The sequence below is a fragment of the Cololabis saira genome, chromosome 8 (assembly GCF_033807715.1).
Source record: "Cololabis saira isolate AMF1-May2022 chromosome 8, fColSai1.1, whole genome shotgun sequence".
NCBI classification, from domain to species: domain Eukaryota; kingdom Metazoa; phylum Chordata; class Actinopteri; order Beloniformes; family Belonidae; genus Cololabis; species Cololabis saira.
This window is the reverse complement of record NC_084594.1, coordinates 37618430-37639374: the sequence shown is the minus strand read 5'-3', so window position 1 is coordinate 37639374 and position 20945 is coordinate 37618430. Positions and strand designations below refer to the sequence as shown.

The 20945-nt window shown below is 38.7% G+C and overlaps 1 protein-coding gene across 4 annotated transcripts in view; it reads right to left on the bottom strand.

The window, feature by feature from the left end:
- Window positions 1-20006, bottom strand: part of LOC133448934 (contactin-4-like) — a 242039-nt gene extending 222033 nt beyond the window's left edge. For all 4 annotated transcript variants that reach the window (XM_061727954.1, XM_061727956.1, XM_061727955.1 and 1 more), the window contains exon 1: window positions 19636-20006. The gene's annotated coding sequence lies outside the window, so the exon portion shown is untranslated. The remainder of the gene's footprint in view (window positions 1-19635) is intronic.
- Between the last annotated feature and the right edge of the window lie 939 nt (window positions 20007-20945).

The window sequence follows — 20945 nt, the reverse complement described above, 5'->3', positions numbered from 1 at the left end:
AATACATAATATCCAGAGCAAGAGCTAATCTCAAACAACGTCAGAAGAACACAACGGCTCTACGTTAAGTAGACAGATTTATGTGAATTCTCACCAAAGCCCTGTGAATCATCTTGTCTCTGCTGTTAATTATGAATTTTTTACCTGGTCTGCAAGCTTCTGGTGAAGGAAACTTTCTATTCACGCACAGACCAGAAAAGCCCTCTGGAAAGTTATTCAATTCAATTCAATTCAAAATACTTTATTAATCCCCGAAGCAAAATTGATTATACATATTTTAAATTTAAAAAAAGAAAAAAGTAAAGAGAAATGGCTTAAGAGCTACTTGGTTTTAACAGGCTCTTCCAATAAGCTGCATAGAAAAGAGACAGAAATGCAGATGTAACACTGGCTAGTAGAATATTAGGCTGCAGACTCCAAAACCATCAAATCTGCCCATGAAATAGGACATCAGTACACTTCTTTCCGCAGGTTTCATTGTGTCATTATCGTGCCATTAGTTAATGTAAGTATTTCTGAAAGGTGTGCTCATTTGTTTATTTGTTTGTACTGTTTATTCCGAATATGCCAGGAAGCAAAATAAAAAAAGCATAGAAAAACCGAAAATAAATGACATATTCGAAAAGGAGTGAGAAGAAGCATAGCTTATTAGCTCTCACCCCTTTGTCTAAAACAAAAAAAAAAAAAATATATTATATATATATATATATATACACTGTATATATATACATACACACATACATATACACATACATAGTCTAGATACTGTATCCATATATACACACATACCTAAACATACCCACACATACATACACACACAGGCTTCTCTGCCTCTCATCACCATGCCATATCAAATGAATGATAATAAACAATACTCATACATGAACTTTATCCTTTGTACCCTTTAAACAACATATGTTTGTACATTTTCTTGAATTGTTGGATATTTGGACTTTGTTTGAGTGCCTCACTTAGGTTGTTCCATTGCTTGACACCGGTAATAGATATAGGGAAAACCTTTCAAGGTTGTTCGTATGTTTAAGATTTTGAAGTTGTGTTTCCCTCTTAACTGATATCCTCCCTCCCGATTCCTAAATAAATTTTGGATATTTTCTGGTAATTGTCTGTTTTTTGCTTTATACATGATGATTGCTGTTTGGTAAGATATGATGTCAGTGAATTTCAGTAGTTTTGATTGTATAAAAAGTGGATTTGTATTTCATAAATGAAAATAAAATAACATTTCCAAAGTTTATATAACAAATCTGTGTCTAGCAGTCATTGACTGACGAGCTGCTGGCATGAGAGAACTTGCTCAGGAGCTGGACGTGCCTGATAATCAATTATTGGTATTATCAGTTAGCAATTAATAAATAAACACAGATTCACATTAGTTTCATCATTTCTGTCTTCACTCTGACGATAAACTGAACTAACAGACCAACAAAGGATGCTGATATACAGATAGTTTTGTACGTCAGCGTGACACTGCCACATGAACAAGATGTCTATCTTCCTAATAATTACTACTTCTGATGCATTGAAGTGAATGGAGTTGGATTTTTAGGAGCCAATTTACCAATAAGTATTGTGTTTAACAGATTCACTTCAAATCTTTGGTAATTGTTTGGACAAGGAAAGTAGGGCTGCAACGATTCCTCGAGTAATTTGATTACAAAAAATCTGCCAGGAATTTCCTCTGCCTCAAAGCCTTGTTTAATTCAAAAAATCAATTTAAACCTCACTTTTCGCACTGATTATTTTTAGTGTGACACAACGTGCTTACAGGTATGCGTCCCCTATAAAGCGGAAGAAAACGGCGGCACGTTTTTTCGTAACATGTGTGAACAGTTTTGCTGTACAGTACAAACACCAACCGGGGACCGAAAACAGTGACAGCAACAATGAGAATGCAGCAAAGTGAAAGAGACAGAAGATGTTGAAGGTGTGGGATCATTTTAAATTGAAAATGAAGGTCTTGGTCCACATTGTGTAAGACTCTTGTTCCAAGTCCCTATTGACAGCCAAACATTTCTGTCTAAACATATTGGTTCTGGATGTGAAGTTGCACAATTGGAAAGAATACTGATATGGCAATATATCGTGATACTTTGCCGGCCGATTCAATATTAATATAGATTTAAAATTGATTTTTTTCTTTTTTTATATATATATATTTTTTTTTTCAAATAATAAATCATGTTTCAGATAGTTTGTAAATCCAGTACAACTTTATTGTATACATGGGCTAATATTGTTAATGTTAATTTCATATTATGTAAATAATATGAAAACATGCAAATATATTGTAACTTTAGCTTGTACGGTTACAATAAAACGCATTTATATTTGGAATTACATTGTTTTGACTCAGTTTGTCCCATGAATTATCACTATAAACTGACGTATGTGCAACTCAGATTTTAAGATGCATAATGCCTTTTACAGTTTTCATTGAACTATGTATAACATCGCAATATATCGCAGACTTTGATAAATGATGATAAATTAAATAAATAAATAAAAAGAGGATAAATTATGACGGTTATAAAATAATAAAAATCAAACAACTGTCTACTTTGAGTTGTACCTTATTCTTTTATCTTGGCACAGTATTAATCATAGTTTGTTTTCTTTATCTTTAATTACAGGAGTAGAAAAACAGTCTGATAAATCTTCCTGATGAATGTTGTCTTCATGGAAACATGCAACTAAGTTCCTGATGGAAGAGCACTCTACAAGGTGCTGCCTCTTGCCCATGTCGTCATTGTAAATGAGAAACTGTTCTCAACTGACTTACCCGGTTAAATAAAGGTTAAATAAAAATAAAATACAAGCATGGATGTCACAAAAATCCTCAACCAGGTGGAAACAAATGAAAAGGCAAGGGCTCTAACTCTCAAACTGACCTTCATTTCAGAATGCTGCTCTAAACTGATGTCAGCTCTGACTATCCTGGAAAGAACCACTAGTCCCACAGCTGTATCTGCATACAATGTAATGGAAGATGTGGGCTCCTTTCTGTCTAAAACATGTGGATTTGGTGCCAAGACTTATAGCTTGATGAACAATATGGGGGTTAGAGGGAAGAGGGAGGTGCTGCACAATCTCCATGAAGCCTTCAACTTGGTCTTCATAAAGTTCTCTAAACACTGGGACACACACCCAGCCAGAGAGGTCTACAGGTGGGTTTTTTTCTTCTTTATTTTAAATTCAATTAATTTGATGTCTTTACTGTGGATGACTTTGGAATAGCTCGTTCTCATAGCTAGAAGGTCCGGGGTAGAGGGTTGCATTGAGATTGGGTCCTGACCCAACGCAAATCTCACGGGAGCAGGGGGTTTGAACTTTGCTGCGGGCGGAAAAGAACTTCAAATAAGGTCTTTACAAAACAAAGACAAAGCAAGGCAAGTTAGATATTTGGAGAAACTGCGTTTAGTGTCTGTGGAACATCTTGGAAGAGAGACGCACGGGATTGGGATCGGAGTTGGTCAGCAATATAATGGCCAAGCGATTCATTTGTTAAATTAATTCGTTTAATTCGCTAACTTTGTTTATTTTATGTTATTTATTAGTGTTATTTGAGCCACTCACAGCCTACTCTCGTTGCTATAACCTCAATCACATAATTGATGAGTGCGCAAAAGGGGAAATAGCTTGTGCGATGATGACAATGATGGATTTGCATCTAACTTTCGGTCAGGTGGCCTGTGAACTGTCAGTTATCCATCAAGCTCCACAATTACCATGTTAACATTAACTCAGATAGACTTGTCTAGGACATTCCTCTTGCGGGATGGGAGAAGACAAAAGCAATGCATCCCGAGTATTGTGCAGGCATAAATTCTCAGATTTTTGCGGATGAGGGCGGGAGTGGACATAAAGACTGCGGGAGCGGGCGGGAGTGTAACACACACGTAGCTAGTGCGGGCGGTAATGGTCAGAAACTCTATATTTCATTACTTGCTTCATTACTTGCTTAAAACCGAATTCTCAAAAATTAAAAACCGTAAAACATGGAATGTGAGAAAAAATAATTTCATAGATGGACATAAAGACAGGATGTAAAGACTGACTGTTTTGCTGTGAGAGGTTGCCTTTGGAAAAGCTTAGCTGTTATACACAGCTAAGACGATAAATCCACTTTTTGCAGAGCTCCTCAGGATACAAGCAAAATTCATCTTGGGTTAAAAAATGAAAGATTTTAGTGGTTCAGTGCAAACATTTCCAAAAAACAACTGTGTGCTCTGCTATTTCACCAGCAGTTTAAAAACAAACCAATGATAATACACAAACGGCATCTGAAACCGTTTCAGTAAGGCATGCTTGTTTTCATTCAGATTATTTCCCTCAGAGCTCAGATATTTAGCCTAGGGGGTTGCAGCACCTGATGATACAATACAGAGATAATGTGTAAGTCATGGAGAAGTTTCAATCTCAGGGCTTCTGGTTGCCTAGGAGATTTCTGCTAAATAGTCCAAATGAATGGAGGTCAAGGAGAAGTACCTCTATAAATACATTTTAAAAAGGGTGATTTTTAAAGACCCACTTTTTTACAATTGCTTTTAATTAATAGGATTTTATTTCCTTTAATGTACTATTTTGGTCCCTCTGTGCACAGCCATATTTCATTTTATTTCAGTTTCTTCTACTTTTTTATTATTATGATGTTTTTAAACATGTAAAGAACTTTGTGCTACATTTTAGTATGAAAAGTGCTTTATGAATAAAGTTTGATTGATTGATTCTTGCTTTCAATTTTCACTCTGTTTTTTAACTCTAAGAAATTGAAACAAATGAGATAGCTAAGATTTGACTTTTTTATTTTATAATTTATAGGAAAATGCATTTTTCAATGTTCATGTCATGAAATGATACATCACTCACACACGCCCCACTGGATTTATCATGTTCCTCGTTCAGCTGCGTGTGTGTGTGTGTATGTGTGTGTGTGTGTGTGTGTGTGTGTGTGTGTGTGTGTGTGTGTGTGTGTGTGTGTGTGTGTGTGTGTGTGTGTGTGTGTGTGTGTGTGTGTGTGTGTGAGTATGTGTGTGTGCACTGATCAGCCAAAACATTACCACTGATGGGTAATGTGGGCGAGCACTGCTCATCAACATCCAGCTGGGAAAACCTGCATCCTAGCATTGACATAAATGTTATTTTGGCACATGCCCCCTACCTCAAAATCCACCCTCCAACCTGGTGACAGCATACCCCCCACCGTAGCTGCCTCAGCAGCAGAGCCCTCAATACTTATTTTAGGCATTGCCGAAAAAACACAAAAAGGGAGTCTGAAGTTTTCATTTGGTCCTAAACTACCCAGAGACCAATCAGACCCATTGTCATACCTTTCAGGATAGCCTCACTTCTTTGTCCAGATTCTGCCTGTCAGAGAACTATATCTGTTTATCCATTCAGTACCATTTATTTAGGAAATCCCGCGAGCACCCGTCACATGCTGAATTACAGGTATTTGCGTTACACTGGGATTAAAAGAAAGTGCAGAGCTCTCCATAAACAGGCTTGGCATTTTATTTAACTGGTACTATGGACACACTCAGAGGATATCAAAAAGAAAGATGACCTAAATGTACATTTGTGTAAAAGAAAGTACTTTTTATCAGTTCAAAGCTTTTATAAGACATATAAGACAACTTGAGAAATCAAAACGTCTTGTTCCGTGGGTTAGGGTTCTGTTCTCAGTCCCCAAAATGGATTATCATCATTGTGGAATAATCCCTTTAGAGGGCTCGGACTATACTCGTAGGACTGGAGATACTCTCTGTAACTTAGTTTTCATCCAGTCTGTTAAGTCTATTTTTACACTATCATAGTCAGGCTTGAAGCCCCTCCCACCCCTTTTAACTTGACCCCATAAAGCACCCCAGCAGCTAAAGATAACACACCACTGAGCGCCTTACAAACCTGCTTTTCCCTATTGTCCCGGTAATCTATTTAGTTACTCCAAGCTTGCAAAATGGAAGTTGATAAATGGTCTTCCCACACCAAGCATATTCAGCAGCGCCTTGTTAACGCAGCCTAGCTCGGCCTCTGCATTTATCTTCTGGTTTTGATATAGATAAAATATCTCAAAATATAACATCTTAATGAGGAAAAGCACAGATGAGAGAGAAAACAAAGACAAGCGTTGTAATCTATATTCTGCTTTAAATGATTGATTGATCATTTGTTGTTTGATTGCTAAATCAGCACAGCATTACTGCAATAGCAGTATTTCTACTTTATCACTACTTGAAAGTGTAAGGAGATACTTGGAAGAAGTTAACTTCAATTTCCTGATTACGAGCCATAATTTTGAGTTAGATTAAATAACAAATCAGGCATCAAATTAAAGATGTGATATAGTACACTTTTATTTGCTAAAGGGAAGTGACTGGGGACCCATTTGGGCGCAAGGGGAACAGATAATAATAACGACATTTAGTCACCAGAAAAATTGTATTATTGATAGATTTCCACCCATCACACAGATAAGTGCGTACTGCAAAATAAAGAGTTTTGTTTTTGTGTTTTGAAATCATTGCACCATACTCTGTCAGGTGCCTGTGAGAAGACCAGATGTAACATGATATGCTGTGCAGGGGAAACATAAATATAAGATTATACATGAAAAAGGGCTCATGACATTGGAAACTTCCTCACACATTTGTTTTGAGCATGTTTGTGCCCACAGAAGCCAGTGGCTCTTTGTGACAGCTGTGGTTCTGTTTCCACAGTGGAAGTAAAACCTATTAAACCAACTCACGTTAAACCAACGTTAAAAAAACCCATCTTGAAGCCATTCAAAAACTGGCGATGCACAAAAGAGTCCAGTCAATCTGTTAGAAATGCTTGTTCCAATGTGGAGGTAATGTCTGAGCACAGGTGGTGCAGAATCTCATCTTGAATTCAATTAACTTGGGAAGAGATAACATGTTTGGCTAATGTACTGCGATTCTTTTGAGAGATACATTATCCATCGATATCAGAGACCCAAATACAACTGGTGGTGATCAAACGGAGGCCTTGGCCACAAGGCACGTTTATCTACAACTTGCCTTGGAGAACACCTGTGCTCACGTGTTCTGAGATATCCTAGCTGCAGGCTTCCTGTGATGCAGTCGTAACGCCGATTTAGAGTAGCTTAGAGTTTTACGCAGCACACGGAAATCAAAATAGAAAAGCTCATTATTGAAATGTGCTCAAATTTGTTCTTACTTGCTGAAAATAGAAAATAATATAAAAGTGTTTAAGGCAAGGTACAAACCCAAACATCATGAAAGGAAAGGAAGTGAAAGAAAACTTTTTTTTATTTATTTAAGTTTTCACCAACACCAGGGTGGTGTGCGACTGGTGGAGAAGAATCACAAGCACATTCACTTACCATATTCCCTGATATCTTCATAAGATTAGATGTTGGATTGAACTTTGAAATAGCTTATTAGTTTTTTGTTAGCAGTTAAAACATGTGAACATTATACTGGTGTAAACCAAAGGAAAAGCAAATAGTTGATTGAATCCAACATTAAGCTGAACTTCCTCTTCTTAGGGTTTTTCTTTTTATTGGTTTAACAGAGCAGAATTGTGGTAGTAATGCACCTGACATCAAAACCAAAGTCCCGTTTAATACCTTTGTGTACTTCAATTATACATAAGGCGTGAGATGCACCGACATTGCTGCAAGGGGTTCCAGTTTGGGATGAAAAATTGTCACATTTCACCAAAAGCTCCTTGAATCATACCCATTTATTTCAACTTGGATTTTAATTTGCAGAGTCTCCTTCCAAAACTAATTGTGAGAAGAATTCATGACATGCTGAAAAATGTAACCAAAAGCCACGCTAAATTAAATTCCTCTGGAGCTCATCAAAAAAAAGAAGAAGTTTAAAAAGTTTGTTTTTATTGAGCTTCAAGCCTCAGACCATCTGTAACACCTTATTGGCATTTAAAAGGAGATATTCAGTCCCCAAACTCTCTACTTCTTCCAAGGTGCAACAAATGCAGCTAAATGCCAATATGGGCTGAGGCAAATACAGGGACACGACCTGAGCCTGCAATGTGACAATACTCTCAAATCTGACAGATTAGAGCAACAGCACTTCAATGATGTACGTTTCACACATTCTTCAAATTCCGACACAATTTCCAAAGGTCTTAACGGGATACTGGTGACATGCACTTTTTTGTTCTACAGCACGGTTCATAGCAGCAGGTTTGATGGGTGGATATCCACTAGTTATTGGAGGAGACCCTCTATTCTCCAGATTTTCCTCAGCGTTTACTTCTAACAGCGGAGCTCCGTGTTACTCACCTCCAACCTACCACAAAATATGAATATGGGTGCTGATAAAGATGGGATGTAACAGACATATTTAAATCCAAACTATTTACAATGCAGCACATTTATAGAGCTAGACAGCCGCAGAAAAAGTGCTTGTAGATACCTCAGACACAACAGTAATATATGAATAATGCCAATAAGAAAATAAAATGATGAAGTCTATTTATTTATTTATGTATTCATTTGCAGAACAGAGTTTGACCCAATTATGGATGATAAATGATAGGTTAAGCTCGGAAATATTGGAATTATTAAAAACTGGAAATGTTCCATGGAATTTAAGAGGAACAGATAAATTTAATTGTGTGTGTGTGTGTGTGTGTGTGTGTGTGCGTGCGCGTGTGCATGCGTGCGTGCGTGTGTATGTGTGTGCGTGTGTGCGTGTGTGCGTGTGTGTGTGTGTGTGTGTGTGTGTGTGTGTGGCTCCAGGCTTGAAAGATTCAAGTATGCATATATCAGCAGGTTTAATGTGAACAAAAGATCCTTTAAATCTATTAGCATATAAATTCCCATTATATTAATCATTAATCTTTTATTTTATTCTTTACAAAAATAAATACCTAAAATCCCTGGTTTTTAGCTCATTTCCTTTTTTGCTTTGTGTCTTTTCCTACCAATTTCCTTAGTTTTATCATTTTGAATGTGGAATAAAAAGCTGTATTATTTTAATGAGCCAATCTAAACGTTTCAGAAGCGCGGCAGCTCTTTGGTTCCTCCGCTGAGCAGAAAAACTTTCCCAGTATTCACAATATGTCGACTGTACAGTTACATCATACATAAGCATCAACATACGATAAATAACAATTTGTTTTTCAGGTGATGCAAAGCTCCTAAATACAAAGTCACTGAGTTACTGAGTTAAAAAAATCTTCCTCAACTGTAATCAGAAGGAAATATCTGTCCATCAACAGACCATCCAGACCCACTGATGATTGTCGGTTTGAGCTTAGGGTTAGGTTTGAGGTTTTAGGTTTTAGGTTAGGGTTAGGTTTTAGGTTAGGGTTAGGTTTGAGGTTTTAGGTTTTAGGTTAGGGTTAGGTTTTAGGTTAGGGTTAGGTTTGAGGTTTTAGGTTTTAGGTTAGGGTTAGGTTTGAGGTTTTAGGTTTTAGGTTAGGGTTAGGTTTTAGGTTAGGGTTAGGTTTGAGGTTTTAGGTTTTAGGTTAGGGTTAGGTTTTAGGTTAGGGTTAGGTTTGAGGTTTTAGGTTTTAGGTTAGGGTTAGGTTTGAGGTTTTAGGTTTTAGGTTAGGGTTAGGTTTTAGGTTAGGATTAGATTTGAGGTTTTAGGTTAGGGTTAGGTTTTAGGTTAGGGTTAGGTTTGAGGTTTGAGGTTTTAGGTTAGGGTTAGGTTTGAGTAGGGTTGCAAAATTCCGGGAATTTTCAAAGTTGGAAACTTTCCATGGGAATTAACGGGAATATATGGGAATTAACCGGAATATATGGGAATTAACCGGAATAAATAAGAAATTTACAGAAGGTTGGCCCTTAACAGGGAACTTAAATATAGTTGGGGGAAATATATTGTAGCATAGTCTTGGCTAAAACAACCAGATTTAATGCAAGTACACTCCTCAATCACATGCACACAGCACATTGCTTACTGCAGGGCTATTGAGGCCACGCCCCCTACAGGCACTGTGCATTCCTCCATCACATGCACAGGTGATTTCTTGAAGCCTGGAGGCCACACATTTGAGCTCAAAGCATAACACTATTGAAGCCACACATTTGAGCCCACGGACTATATAAAGTCAAGTAAGTTTTGATAATATTATGGGGTAAATATATTTGATCTATAATGGTATTAATGTTTAACTTGTATTACTTTTTGATTGGGTGGGGGAGTGGGGTGAGTTAGTATTTACTCAACATTCATGTTTTTGTTGTTCATTAAAATAATTGTTCATACAAGAATAAAAACTAAAGTTCTACTCAAATAAATCTGTTGAAATGTCATGTTTTTGTATTATCTTGCATGGATATCTGCTTATGACAAAATAAATATTTACATTTATGTTTGGATATGATACAGTTTGTTTAAATTACCCCCAATTTCCAGTTAATTCCCATAAATTCCCATAATTCCCATGTAAAGTTTCCAATTTGGAATATTTCCAAAATTCCCCAGCTTAACTTCCCATGGAAAGTTTCCGGAAAGTTTCCGGAAATTTACCGGAAATTTTCCACCCCTTTGCAACCCTAGGTTTGAGGTTTTAGGTTAGGGTTAGGTTTGAGGTTTTAGGTTAGGGTTAGGTTTGAGGTTTTAGGTCAGGGTTAGGTTTGAGGTTTTCGGTACAGCTAAAGCAGTGATTGAATATCTGAATCATTACTGGGAGGCAAACTGAGGCTGTACAAAACCAAAGTAGAAAAAAGTCATGAAGACACAGAATAAAGACTATAAAAACAAAATAAAATAAATTATGCATTACACAGTCATCTCACTATATTTTAATTAAATTTCCTGCTAAAATTCTGTAGCAGTTTAAAACCAAACTTTCAGAAGCTGATCTATAACATGGTAAGAGATGCACATGTCTTTTGTATTTATTTTCCTGCAGACCTGGGTCCAAATGGGTGTAACGGCTACTTGTAATTTGATACAATGACGGCAGAATTTAAATTATCTGAACCATTTGGACCACAAACATCTGGAATTGTGTGATAAACAAACAGGGCCTTTTCTAGAATGCCTGCTTTCACTGTATGAGAAGTGGATCACACAGAAATAGATCTGATTGTCATTGCCTGCAGTATCCATGCTTCTTTCCAAGCTGACTTCAAATGAGGATGACATTCTTATGGATGTTTTTAAAATGCTCATTTTTTTTTTCTCTTGGGAGTGGGACCGATGATAAAATTAAGCCTCTAAACGACAATCTACAACAAGAAGAAAGTGATGATAAAAACAGCACAACCTAAAGTCAAAATTCAACACACAAAAAGTGTTTGGAGAGAACACGGGGCAGGTACACGCACCTCGTAACTTTATCACGTATACCAGGCATACTTGATACACCAAGAACATCTACAAATCATCATGTTGTAATCTAACATTAACATTTTCTGTAAGCCAGGATGATCACCTTTACTTAGACATTACCATTGTTCCTAACCCTAACCGTGTATGTTTGGTGATCTAAACCTGTGTCGCTGTGTCGCCTAACTCTAACCAAATGGATGTGAGTGCGAGTCTTGTCCCCAGACTTTCCTCTATGATTTCTACATTGCCTTGTCAGCTATTCATAGATAAAAAAAATCTGAATCAAATGTTCGTTAGCTGTCAGCTCAAGGGAACATATCAGAAATGCTCATATGAGTACTATTTCAGAGTACATACAACACTCAGAGCGGTCGTATCACTCCTGCCACCTGGATTTAGGGTATTCTCCTGTTGGTCACCTCTAATGGGTTTGTTACAGGGATCGTCCATAAGATTGTAAGGGCTACATGACTTTTTGTTTTACTGCCGTCAAAATACCCATACACACACCAGAGACCTGCACCACAAATCCAGAGTCATTTACATTGTCCTCACTAACAATTTCTACTCACTTTTGGCACCATGAGGATGCCCGAAGTAAATATGCCTAATTCATATTGTACCCTTATTTTCTCCATGGCATATTATTATATGTATTGAATGTTTTCAACACCAAGCTTCAAATTGAAAGTTGTTGTTTTTGTTGTTAAATTAGTTTTAATATTACAAGTGGCAAATGTGCAAAAGTAACCTGCCATCCCATCAAATACCATTGTTCTGCCATGTCCAGTGGACGAAGGTGTCATTTGGTGTTTTGATGCACTGACTGCTGGAACATTTACCAACAACAGCAAACACTGCCTTACGAGATTGTGAGATTTGTGGGACTTCACGCCGATTACTGAGCAACACTGTGAAAAAGATAGGACTCAATCAGTCGGCTCAAAGCTGGGAAGTGGCTTCTATCTCTCGTATCAGGCTCCTTTAGAAACCCTCAAGTAGAATAAGCACATACTGTTTAACACTTTAGCCAGACGTATGAAATAATACATGTGCCATAGACACATTGGGTAATTTTATGTATTTATTTTTTTATTGTATAAAACCTTTTTAATTGTGTTTTACTTTAAAAATGTCTCATAATTTAATGTACTAAATATGATACGTCCAGTATTATAGGGCTACATTGGACTTTTCAAGGTATGAATGATACGACAGCTCTTGATCGATGGAATAGTTTAGGTTGTACCTGTGGGATTGTCTTTACCGTAACGTAATGAACAACATTAAAACAATCAACAAATGGGACGTGAGCTGACTGCCAGGCTTTCCTCCCTATCAGTCAGCTGAACATATTTCTGACACATTCCTAACCAACTTTAACATTAATCAATACCTGGGCCAATGACTCTCGCGCGCTGAGCGCGAGGCTTGCACAATTAACAGTCTTCTTATGCTCTCAGCCACACGCATTCAATAATTCATAGCTAAAAACAGGAGACTAATGCCCCACGTTAAGAAAGAACAAACCAGCAACAGCAAGGTTTCCAGCACAATCAGCAGTAAAGTGAGAGATGATCAAGCTCCAACAGAATAGAAAACATGTTTTTAACCAAGCTAGAAACAATGGCCTCGTTTAGGAAACATGAGCAAACAAATGTGTACGTAAACTGTTCAAACAGCAAAACGTACATTTCAATTTTCATGAAAATGTTAGGAGTTCCCAACATTTTGCATGTCGGAACAAAATCTCGTCCTGCCTCTGTCCACGTGTAGAAAAAGTTTGAATAAGGAGAGCACAGAAATATTGTCAATATGGTACTTTACAACTTTAACTAATTATGTGGTCTGTTATTTTTACAAAATGGAGATAACTTTAAAACAAGCTGTTGAATCATTTTACATTTATCTAAAGTGATGGACATTTTACATATTCAAGCTTCAGACTGTGTTTCTTAAAATGTGTGAAATTGATTAGGAGGGATCACATCTTTTGATTGTGAGTACCGGCTGATACAAAGTCCCAATCTGATACTTTGGCATTTCGCAAAAAGGCAAAAAGCAACAACCAATTCCCAAATTGGAAACAGTAGGTGCTGCTGTAGCATTGCATGCATTGTCCAATTTGAAATATTTCAAAGTTGCAGAATTTCTGAAGTCGGAGCTCTATGTTCACATCAGCCACTGTTGCTGACCCCTCAGCAAGGACAGGATCTACTGGCTTTACAATTTGTATATAACTGTATTGGATGCTGTAGGAGATACGAATAACATGGGAGGGATAAAAAGAGAGAGAAAAAACACTGGATATGTGTTTAGAACTGCAAATAATATATATATATATATATATATATATATATATATATATATATATATATATATATATATATATATATTTTTTTTTTTTTTTATGTCACAATCCAACCATCCTCCTTTGTCTTGTCTTGTCAGTGCTGCAACACTGACTATTAATGCTAATTGTTAAATTAGTAACAATAATTATTACTATTTATTGTTCAATGGTGCAGGACTAGCGCAGTCCAGCCGAGAGCGGCTGCTGCCGCGGCCCCTGCCCCAGACCAAAGTCTAGCGACTCCCGAGCTTTGGCATGGGGGAGGGGCCCACGGCAATGTTAAAAAATTTGGGATCAGGACGTCACAACTCCCAACATGACACAAGTCTGCTGTTGGCTGCTGACGACACATCCTGCGCCTCCATCCCGTTCATAAAGGGCTCTAATTGTAGAGGCAATGCGGTTATTTGTAGTAGAGTATATTTGTGGATAAAAGTTTAGTTGATGACAACACTTTATTTTTTTTGCATCCTACTTCATAATTCCACTTCACCTCCTAAATGCTCCGTTGCCCCGAAGACTGCATTAGTTTCCTTCCCAGACCCACACCTTGCCGGTCCCTGCATACATACCCTCACTACTAATAAAGTGGTGTGCATGCATATACGTTCACTCACTAATTTACTTTATATACCAGGTGTACCTAATAAAGCCACTCAGGTTATGATATTTGATGAGCTGCAGAAGCACCCTGCCACTCTGCAGCTGATTGGCATCATTAACATACACGCATTCATACAACCAAATCCGAGTTTTACAAGGCGTTCAGAAATCTGGAGTAGGTTTTCATTATGGAAGTGATTTATGTGCAAATTTTCAGACGGATTTAAGAAGATTTAATTCCTTGTTTATGCAACGCACACAAGCTTCGACACCACAGATCCCGCCAGGTGACGTCTAGCTAACGTCAAGGTTAGGAAATCATCATGATCCACTTCAGAGTCTGAAATTGGAATGAAATATTATTCTAGCCCTGTGTACGGCATGAATATTTGAAGGACTTTTTCACAGTTTAAAAATGAACGCAGTCTGGAAATGGTAGGAAAGAAGAAAATCGACAAACACTGAAAACAGTACTTTTTCTTAGGTTACTGCTTGAAGGATATTGTGTGTAAAACTCCAACAGATATATATGTGTGTGAGTATAAAATGCCCCATGCACAAACATGCATGTTTGTGCATGGAGCATTTTATACTCTATTGCTGGTATTGAATTTTGGGCATTTATATAGTAAAATGTGACAACTGAACACAGCCCATCTCATGGATGAAATGAATCACTACTAAGTACATAAGTGTGAGGATTAGTAACACTTTTAACATTTAATTACAACGCTAAGATCAAAAAATTGCGCGGCACCGCTACTCTGCGTCCATGCCACACACACACACACACACACACACACACACACACACTATAGAGAACCACCAACTTCATGTTTCCTGTGAAAAAGAGCTCAAAAAAGGGAAAAGCCCATCTAATGAAAAAGCCCGGCTGGGAACCTTTTTAAAGTCCCTCCTGAGCCGCCCACTCCGAGCATTTCAGATTACAATTCAGCTGAACTAAGAAGACCTTCAGGTCTGAAATCTGAGGGAATGCCGGAAATAAACTGAAAAACTTGTGTCGAGTCAGAGGAAACGTCCCTTCTGCTGCCCTTAATTCTTCTTCATTCACATCTTACCCATCTGAGATCCATATTTCCTCTTCTCACATGAGCTACAGTATTCATCTTATTTCAGTGTAATCAGACAAGTCTTCCCTGCAATGCTTCACTTTCCTTCATAAATCAGCTCTGACAAAGAACAATTAGAGCCAATACTAACAATATCACATTGTGGATGTAATTACTACTTTGAATCTCTTCTGTACTGAAAAACTGTGTAAAAAAGCACATGAATATAAAGATTTCCTTGCAGGGATTCGAATATTTTTATGAAAAGTTGAAAACTTGTTTGTCTGAAGTTCTCAGACAAACAAAAACTGTGACACAGCGTAGTTGTATCAAGTGTTTCTTTCATCCTTGTATCGAAGAGGAAAGAAGGGAAGGATGGTGTTTGCAGAGAAGCCACACCCAGCAGAGCACATCTCTGAAAATGTACTCTTGGGGGTCTTGGAAATAGGAATAACTACATAAATGCTCTCAGAAGAGGTGTACCGTATCATCGACAAGAATCTGGCCTCGTTCTGAGAGGAATAGAAAACATGAGCATGTGTGCCGGCGTTATAAACGTGAAGACACCCAGCGGCCCCGAGCCTCAGACAACCACCCCCCACAGATGCGCTGGCGTCGCTCTTATTAAGCTCTCAATTAAAGCCATTTCCAAGGAGAGACTGTGCACAACAGTGTTTGCATCTGGAAACACTGCCGGCTCAGGCTGCCGGTGAAGAACAACCCCAGAGGACCACAGTGCCTCGAAATCAAAAGCCGAGAAGTGACAGAGCATCATTAAACATCACTAAAGCAGGAAAGCCATTTTAATATATGATTGGATTACAAATAGGGCATTTACAGAACCAATAAGACAGGATAAATGGAGCGGGGAGCCAAGTAGTCTCACCGAGCCGTTTGAGATGTTTTCTCTGTCGAAATATTAAAAAGAAAGGAGAGATGGGACTGAGTAGAGCTCTTCTATTCGCTCAAGTGTTCATATTCTTGACAGACGAGGGCTCCAAATACTCTGCAGCGTGCACGGTGTGCACCCTATTGTCATTGTCAAAAGCAATGACAATGGGAGGCACTTATGACAGTTACACTTATTTATGATCTTGCTTTTACTAAACTGTGTAGCCGCTTCAGTGATTTTGGGATTTTGGATGTAGCATATACAGATGAAGGGCTGTTTCAGTGAAATTCACTTTGTGCTAAATGGGGAAATAATCAAAAAATGTTAGTTTAAGAAAGGTCAACCAAATGTGGAGTACATTCCCCTTCTGCCCCCCCTCCCCACCCCCCAGGGTATATTAACCACACTTCTTCTATGAACTACACTTCTTTTAACACAATGAAAACATAATTAATCTGTGATCTGTGCGTCTACTCGATGTTGCTTCGGTTCGGATGCAGCAGCATCACACTCATATCTGTTTTAGAGCCCAGCTAAATTAACTAAATGAAGAAATAGAAATACTTTCCACTGTGCTGTTTGACAGATGAGTTTGTTGTTTTTTTTGTCACACACTTCTGAGCTTCTCCAACAATTATGTTTCATAAGATTGAAACAAACAACCCACACGTGGTGTATATGAGCAGTGCTCTCCGTGGTAGCGTCCTCACTCCCGGCGCTGCTCTGGTAAATCTAACGCTGCTGGTTACTTTAACACATTTAAGAATCGCAAATTTAACACCATCTGGTAGAAAGTCTGTCGGTAAAAAACATTTGATAAGATGTCAGAAACTGAACATGTGCAGCATTATTTTTAAGTTTTTAGTTTTTAACTTTGCTTTATGAAATGCATTGTGGTTTAACGTCAGCGAACATTTGATAAATTCATTTTATTTTTCCAATACAATATCTGCAAAAAGTGGTAAAAAATGTCCTCAATAGTTCACACTGTGATTAATGACGGAGATGCAGAGAGGATCCAGTTGACTGATTCTGACCTCTGCTGATATGGGCAGTCCCGTTCTGACCACCACTGCTCGGACTCGTCCCTGCCGCCCGTCTGCCGCTCCAAAAAACCTCGTCTGGGTTTCATCCACCAGCTGCTTTAGTCATTACAATCGTTTCATTTTATGCAGATTTCACCACAACAAGCTGGTGAAACTCAGAGGGTGTAATCCTGCCTAAAGCCCCGAGCTGTAAAGCCTCACTGATGTTTAAAACCACATTGTAAATGATTTTTTTTTTTTTTTCTGTAATTTTGTCTGATAGTTTTTATGCTCAGATACGGGAAGATGTCAGAAAATCAATCGCCACAGCCAAAACTGATCAAATCAAATCACTAGTTTGATCTGAGCAAGAGCATACGAATTTTGGTTCTCATGGAAAACAAACAGTGGGATCTCTTCATCCTGAACACGCTGAAAATTAAGCACCACTGATATTTAAATAATGTCTAAAACAGCCACTGATAGAAGTGTGACAATTTCCCCTCTGTATATTTATTACCAAGATGTCTAATATGATTTTTTTTGTCTTGACATCCAACTAAGCCTGAACCCAAGTTAAATATGGATATTATTTTGTGTGTGTGGTTTGCAAATAAATACAAATGTAAAATAATCATATGAAAATGAATGCATGAAGGTGGTGTAACAGGTCCTGGATCTACACGCGTTGAACTACCACGGGCCATACGAGAAGACTGTGGAAAGGTAGCGTGTCCGTGTGAATGTCATGTCTGTACTTTAAGGATATCCTGTGATAAACAACACAGTGTGGAGAGTAAAAGCTTCACACCGTCAGACTGAAAGAGCACATATGTACCTGTACTTCCTATCATCAGCTCCTGCAGTGGGCTTTCCTGAAGAGACATGAGATAAAAACCACCTTGATGGCTCAGTTCTTCGAAGGCTACTTCCTGAGGAGTGTGTGCGATTAAATTTTGATGCGGCGACTCTAAATGCACCTATGCTGGGGTATTTTTAGCGTCATCGCTCTGCCCTGTCACTCCTGACAGTCATGTTGGGTTAGAAACACATGATCCGAGGTAACAGGGCTGTTCCCCTGCACGGCTGTGCCTGGGCAGCCCCTGCAGCCCGCTGTGCTCACAAAAAGAGGGTTGAGGAATAATCCCCAGTGCTGAACCCTTGCAGGATGAAGAAATTATTTTTTCTTTTTTTCTTGTTCGGCTCTTGTCAAGTTCGATGACAAACCAGCGGAACAGATCGCACAGAGTGGGAGACTCAGCATCTCAGAGTATTCCCAAGTGTCATGCAGGCCTCCACGTGCTGCCCCCCCCCCCATCTTATCTGCGTTATGTTTATGTTTGTGGAGCTGAAAATTGTTTTAAAGGTGTCAATTTGTTTTACATTTTAGTAACTAGTTTTGGCAGATGATGCAAGTCAGATGTGCTGAAACTGCACAGATGCTAATACCTATTAAATATATTAAGGACAGCTTCCACCGCGTCTGCTGACTCCAGGTCCGGCTCTGACCGCGGGGCTGGTGTCTGGAGTGACATGTGCAACGATGCACACTTTATCCTGCTAAACCTGAGGCATAAAAGCTTGTTCACTTGGAGCTGATCACCAGGAACCACAACTCCACCAGGAACTTGCTCTTTTACTGTACCAAATAATGTAATAAGGCTCCGGGATAGATGCAATTTTTCGCCTAGGGTATGTGCAATGTCATTCACTGCTGCTTGGTTTCTCACTAATTTTACTGTGGTATTGAGTCTGATATCTGTTGCTGTCTGTATGTGTTGATTGTATGTGTTTTTATACGCTATGCATGTATTTGATGCCTAAAACAAATTTCCCTAGTGGACATTAAAGTATAACTCAACTCAACTCAACGAACTAAACCCCACTTACTGTATGTGTGGACACCTTTTTTCATTCCACAATTCGAGGCTGAATCTTAAATCCATGCAATGTGAATGAGTCCTTGAAGACGGCTTTTAAATCATTCTTATCATTTTTTTCCTGAATCTCGGCCACATCCTGGCCGCGGCAGGTGGTCAGTCCTTCTTGGGGATTATTGAGGGAGGGTCAACACCCGAGGATTACCCAACATCTGCACTGATCGGAGAGCCGCAGATTACTTTGCTCCAACATGATAGCAGGCGCCGGAAAATGGGATCAAATTCAGAAGCGATCCTGTCACTGCCCCGTGAAAAAACACAGCTTCAAGGTTTTCATGTAATCTGGGAGAAAAGTTGGGATGTGAGCCGCCACTAACTGCTGAGTTGAGCTGCGCCGTTTACGAAGAGATTTAATTTGAGAGAGAGGCTGAAGTTATTCTGCGAAAAAGGGAAATAAAAACCTCGAATAACAATAATAATAGTGAGGATCTGACCTGTTCCGTGCAGCGGTGGTGCCTCGGGATAAATTCACAGCCACAGATTAATCCGTATTTAGTGAGTGAACAAAGAAGAGCTCTGAGACATCCCAGTTGGGGCGCAGCGCGTCTCCTCCACACTCCACAGCTCCGTGCGCCAAAAACACGCGTTTTTTTTGCTCCTGATCTCCGGCGGACCTCCGCGCGCACACGCCTCGGCGCGGCACCGCTACTCTGCGTCCATGCCGGCGCGTCTCCGCGTCCCTCGGTTGTGTCAGTGGCACGGGAAGTCGCCGGCGGTGCGGCGTCTCGCAGGTTGCATGTCGGAAAGTGCGCGCGTCGGTGCGCCGCTCGCTCACTCCGCTGCGTCAGCCCTGCCCGCCTCCTCCTCCCTGCCGGAGTCTAGTCGTGCTGCCGGAGCAGAGCGGGATGGAGCAGGATGGAGCAGGGACGCACACGCACACGTGGCCGGGAGGAGAAGCCGGAGACGGGAGGAGAAAACCACTTCCCTGTGTCGCCCTGTTGAGCCGCATTTTGTAATAACGGTGCATTTTGTAATACACGTGCAAAATGTAATAACTTTTTCATTTCATTTTGTAATAAAGCCGCATTTTGTAATAAACTGCCCCATTTTGTAATACATTTTGTTATTGCAGATTTCAGAAGATTATTATAAAATGCACTTGCAACTTTTTTATTTTCTAGGAAATGTAATAACATGGTGCATTATGTAATAATGCCTATTATTGTTGTTTGTTTAACAATTAATTTATACAAGAGTGACTTTTGTTGTTTTTTTATGCAATTTCCCTTAGAGCTATGTACCCCAATACATCTATGTATAATACTCCAAATATAACTTTAGTTGCATATTTGAAGTTTGGAATTATATAGGCCAATGAAAAACAAATAAATAATGCACCATGTTATTACATTTTCTAGAGAATAAAAAAGTTGCAAGTGCATTTTGTAATAATCTTCTCAAAATGTAATAACTTATTACATAATGCGTCAAAATGTATTACAAAATGTGTTGGGGTAGTTTATTACATAATGAAATGACAAAGTTATTACATTTTGGACGTTTATTACAAAATGCACCGTTATTACAAAATGCGGCTCAACACCCTGCCCCCGAGCATTATTCTCGACATTGCAACTTTTTTCTCGAAATTGTACTTCAACATTAATCTCGACATTTCGACTTTTTTCTCTCAACATTCCGACTTTATCGAAATTGTATACTTTAACTTTATTCTCGACATTTCGACTTTTTTCTCGAAGTGCAATGAAAAAAAATCTTCCTCCTCTAAAATATTATTTTTATT